Here is a 5,712-nt window from a genome sequence, read left to right on the forward strand (position 1 = left end):
TTCTTCCGAATCCGCTCATCATACTGGTGGGATCTGAGGTATTCTCTCACCTAGGGAATTATTCGAGAAATTCGCATTCACAAATTCAACGAATAAATCCCGTCATCGGGGTCATCGTATGTTTTCTTTTTAAAATAATATTTTCATGCATAATGAACCTAATACGGGCAAAAGCCTTTTATTAAAGATGTTTCTCGAGCCCTCCCATCATACTGGTGGGACCCAAGGACACCTTTTCACCTAGGAAACTTTTCGAGGAATACTCGCATTCTCAAGATCCTCGAAAGATCCCATCATCGGGGCTTAAACTCGTAAACAAAAATATTTATATGCAATGATATGCATGATGTAATGTATATACATATGCTATGTTAATGCGATTAACTATTTTATTTTTTTGTCATTTGTTATTATTTAATTATTATTTTATTTTATTTTATTTTATTTTTTATTATCATATTTTTTATTTTATTTCTTATTATTATTTTTTTATACTTTACATTTTTTTTCTAAGTTTCTCTTATATTTTCCTTTTATAATTAGATAAATTTTTTATGATTTCATTTAATGCTTAATTTTAAATTAGTTGTTGTCTTAGATTTTTTATTATCCTATTTATTTAATGTCATGTATATTGCATTTTCACAAATTAATTATTTACTATATATTCAAATTATTATTTTTATCATTTTTTTATTTATTGTTATTTATTTATTATTTTTATTGAGTAATTTTTTTTGTATAGTTAAATTTTTTATTTATTAAAAAATTCGGGATCTTGAAATCAAGGCCCTCCCATCGTACTGGTGGAGCCTTGATTCGGATTCCGAACCTAGGGAATATGGGTCCGGGATTGCGACTCTCGCGTCCCGACCGATCATCCCATCATCGATACAATTTTGTATTCTTTCCATGGTTAATAGTATGGTACCTTAAGGCTCAATTAGTATACTATTAAAACTACAAATATTGTCCTAAAACAAGGATTTGTTGTGGTGACTAAAAAATAATTAAAATTTTTTACTACCTTCTATTATTAACATTATTGTTTCATATTTTTCTGTTAGTTTAAATATTCTAAAATATTATTAAAAGGATTTCAAATATCATGCTCAAACCATTTAATTAATTAAAAAAATGGGCTAGCCCCAAAACAACCAATTCATCACAAATCGCTGCGAAAAAGAAATTTTTACCTGATCAAGCTTAGTTTGCCCAGACTGTCGTCAGACCCTGGTCTGTCTTGGAGCGAAACTGCTTGGAGTTTGGTGTGGCAGCCTCCAAGCAACGAAACGACGTCGTTTGAATGGGTTAGAGAGGGCTCAAAACGACGTAGTTTTAAGGCTTTTAAACCCTAGCTATAAAATCCTCTTTTTCTTCTTTCCTTCTCATTTCCCTTTACCATTTTCTCTCTCTATCTAGCAACAACCTCCCATCTCTTTAGAACCGATCCCTTTTGCCAGCTGGATTCCCACTCTCTCCGGTTGCTCGATTTCTCTCCCTCTCTACCGTCGGTCACCCAAAAATTGAATCTCCCTTTTCCATTCACTCCCTCTCTCTTCTGCCGGCGCCGACTAGATCCTCTCACTCTAAATTCCCTATGCGTTGATCGGTATTTCTTCCTCTCTCTCCCTAAGCACCGATCGGTATTTCTTCTTCTCTCTCCCTACGCCCGTCGATGATCGGCTTTCTCCCTCTATCTTCGCTTACCACCCCACGGGTTCTCCTTTGTGCTGATCGGGAAGCCTAACTCAAATCCTGTACCTCCTTGCTTCGCTCATCGATGGCTGACCCAAATCCCAGACCTCCTTGCTTCGCTCACCGGCGGCCGACCTACCAAAAATCCTATTCCCCTGCTACTTCCTTTCGCCGACGGCATGACCCAAAAGTTAACCTATCAGCGCCGGCTCCCCAAAACCCCTTTAAAAAAATCAAAATCATCCTTAAAACGAGCAAACTAAAAAACCCCCAAAAAAGAACATCATTCTCATCCCTCATGCATTGTGTGTTTTGTATATATTTTCTGTATTTTTTGGTATTTTTTTTGGTTGAGGATTTGTGGTTTTTGGTTGCTAGAAAGCTTAGGGTATTTTTGATTATGGCTAGGTATTTTTTGGTTGCAGGGTTTTTGCTGATGGTTTAGGGTTTTTCGATTCAATTTTTGTTTGCCGCTGCCCCGGGTTGCTACAATGCCCTTTTTATACTGGGCTGACGGGGGCACGCTCCCACTACTTTGCCAAACGTGAATTTTTCACGCCTGATAGAGTGAGGGTGGTGCTTGGCAGTGCTTCCGTACCTTGCCAGTCGTACCCCTCTCTCTCTCTCTCTCTCCTATTTTTATTATTATAATTTTTTAATTCATTTTTGTTTTATGATTTTTTTTATTTTCTCTCTTTTCTTTCTTTTTCTTTTTTTTTAAATGTTTATTTCACCTAAAAAATTAATGTCTACAGGACTTACTTGTCACTCTTGAGTCCCCTACAAAATAATGGATTGAAATCTTTAGTGCTTAAGCCAAAGAGATCAGGGAAAGCTTTTTTGAACAATGGGTTTTTATTTAATATCATTTAAATAAAAAATGACACATATGATACATTCTCATAATCTTCTTGTGTCCATTAATTTCAATTTTCATTTCTTTTGTCACGACCCGGAACTCCCCATCGAGCCCGTGACAACCGCCGCGAAGCCTCGACAAACATTCTTCACCCCGAATGTCGATCGAAACCTCGCAAGGCTCTCGTATCAGCTTTCGCACTTCCCTGGTGAGCAATAGTTATCAAATATCAAAATACGAAGGATTACAAATCATTTTCAAATCATAACATAACATTTTTTTTCTAGCTCACAGGGGCATTTTCGTCATTTTTGTCGAAAACCTCGAAACTTGCTAAAAATGTAGTAAGTAAGCCAAAAATATATATTTAATGATTTAAAAACAAATTAAATATCTAAAACATTCATTTGAAGTGAAAATTTGACCATTTGAATATAATAAAAATATTCAATAAAATAAACTATTTTCTTATAAAATAATTTTCATAAAACTATCGGTACATAATTCTTATAGCGTAAAAGTTAATTATATTTATATATACTATAAAGCAAATAACCAAAGCATAAAATTTCTTTTACAGTGACACGTGGGCCCACATCTAACCAAAATGCATCGGAAGTTGGAAACCTACAGCTTTTACCGATTCGAGTCCAAATGAAAGTCCTTGTCAAAGTCAGCTAACTATGGAATTCCCTGAGCCTGAAATGTGAGGAAATGAGGGTGGTGAGATTATAAAATCCCACTGAGTAAACAGATACCATCTAAACTATCTAAAGTCGAGTAAATGGAGACAATTAAAATAAATCATCATACTGTAATTTCATTACCTTTCAACTCATTTCAACCAAATAAAATCAATCCATAAAAATCGAGAAATCAACTTGGCTTATGAATTTCTTAAAACTTTGGCTCGTGCCAAAACTCATACTCGGTGATACCTTGCGCAGGGCATCTAACCAAGTCCGCCAAGGCTGTTAAAATTTTGTATACACTTAAAATATATTTTAGTTTGAGAAAAATACAGTCGTCCCTTGGCGTTGGCTGAGTTCCCCTTCACGTGGTGGTTTGGCGTGAAGTGAACCCTAAGCTATACCCCAGGAGATACCCTACGCGCCTCTCCGTTTGATGTAATAATATAATGGAGTTTACCGTGCCCCTCTAATAGGCTGGTCCACGGAACCCCCTCTGCAGTAAATAACTAATATATAATCCACCAATCAATAAAATTCATTCTAGCATGACATGGCAATTTATTGCAACCTAGCCTCTCAAGGCTGAATACACAGTATAAATAATTCTAACACCAAAATCAGTTTAGCCATTCATGCTCATTTATTATCATAAGCCATTCAATTCAAAACCATAAATTTGCAACACAAACTAGCAGTCTCCAATTACTCTATTTTCAAAACCAATATTCGATTTTCCAAAAAATTTATAAAATCATTTTATAAAATCACAATTTCTCTTCAAACATAGCAATTTACCATTTAAACTCATTTTTCATAAAATCACACAGTTGTATAAAACTACTCTAGATAATTAAGACGATAATAAGTTCACTCACAGTTCTAGGAGTCGATGTACTCCTAATCTCAGTCTCCAAGCACAATCTCTGTACTTTTACCAGTGTACTTTGTTCACCACCTATCCACAATGTACAATACATAATTCACCACATCAATACTTGACCATTATAAAATCAATTCAGGCTCGGTATATATGCATGATATGATATACAACTTATCCGACAACCGCTTAAATGCGGTATTGAGCTAATTCGGCCTATTATCTCCAATTTAACTCCAAATCAATTCTTCTCACTTTCTACACTCCAATTATAACTAAATTACCTCCATGACTATGAATGAGATTCAATTTATCAGTCTCGGTAGCAAATTACGAAAATACCCCTAGTGGGTAAAAATCGTATTTTTGCTCTGAAAATTTCCATTATTTTTCTAGGCTCATAATTCATCATTATTCATCATAATTCCTCAAATAAACATCAAGATCATCAGCCAATATTCCCCTAGAAAATTCGGCCAATAATGGTAATGGAGGAAAATAAATTCTTTTCTTGTTGTTTTGTTCCTAAATATGCTAAACTAACTTAAAACACTAACATAACTTAAAATCAAATTAATCTAACAACTTTCTCTCTCCTAACCCATTTTTTCAGAATTGAATTCATCATGAAAACATGTAATTTAATCATGGAAAATAAAGAGAAATGCTTGGGAATAAGAAAACTCAAGCTTAATAGAAAAATCTCACCTTTTTCACTTAATTTCCTTGAAAATTCACACTTTTTCTTTGATTTTCTCTCTCTAGGGTTTTGTTTTTATTTTCTCTCTCTTCTTGCTGGTTTGGCCGGCCATGGGGTGGAAGATGGGCTGATTTTATGCCTTTTTATAAAGAAATAATAAAATAATAAAGGTATGACACATGGCATCATGTCATTGGCCCGTTTTTAAAATTTTTAAAATTTTAATCCTTTTTATCTCCACCACACAATTAGTCAATGGTCAAAATGAGGATAAAGGAAGACCATGTGCTGGAAAAATGTCCTGGTGGTGGAAATTACAATTTTGCCCCTGGGGTGGCAAAATTACCATTTTACCCTTTTACTCCAAATTATACCGAAATTAAAATTTTTCACTTCTAAACCTCAAATCTTACTCCAATAAGTCAAATTATACTCCAATAAGTCAAATGGGGCCAAAAAAATCTTTTCTAAAATTCTCATTTTGTCCCCAAGTGGCAAATGACCATTTTGCCCCTAGATAGCAAAAATTTCGATTTGACTCCAAATTGATCCTCGAACTCTGAATCACCAGATTAAACCATTCTGGGACTTTAAAATTCATAATTTCATCGTAAATTCTCTATTTAATCTAGTTCGAGGCTTAAATCAACTTTATTGTACCCCTAGGTACAATACCGACTTTTGTAAATTTTTTGGGACTCTCCTAGTATGCAAACATGCTATCCATCACATGTATGTCATGATAAATATTTTTATAGAGTCGGGCTTGTCATCTTCTCCCCCACTTGGATCAACCATATGATCCTTCTTAATGACTGATTTCGACATCCGGCTAAATATTAATATTTTAATATTATTTCATTAATAAAATATTATTTTATTCTAA

General features: G+C 34.3%; 1 long non-coding RNA gene across 2 annotated transcripts; it reads right to left on the bottom strand.

Moving 5' to 3' along the window:
* Nucleotides 1-2,647: 2,647 nt before the first annotated feature.
* Nucleotides 2,648-4,933, bottom strand: LOC148762445 (uncharacterized). Of its 2 annotated transcripts, XR_016026537.1 has the most exons (4): nucleotides 4,835-4,933; nucleotides 4,125-4,204; nucleotides 3,189-3,256; nucleotides 2,648-2,762 (listed from the first exon to the last, which is right to left on the bottom strand). It is a non-coding gene; the product is annotated as an uncharacterized LOC148762445 (long non-coding RNA). The 2 variants fall into 2 exon arrangements; XR_016026536.1 differs by lacking the exon at nucleotides 2,648-2,762 and having other exon boundaries at nucleotides 3,063-3,256.
* Between the last annotated feature and the right edge of the window lie 779 nt (nucleotides 4,934-5,712).

Source organism: Theobroma cacao, chromosome 5 (genome assembly GCF_053813885.1).
Source record: "Theobroma cacao isolate CCN51 chromosome 5, ASM5381388v1, whole genome shotgun sequence".
Lineage (NCBI taxonomy): Eukaryota > Viridiplantae > Streptophyta > Magnoliopsida > Malvales > Malvaceae > Theobroma > Theobroma cacao.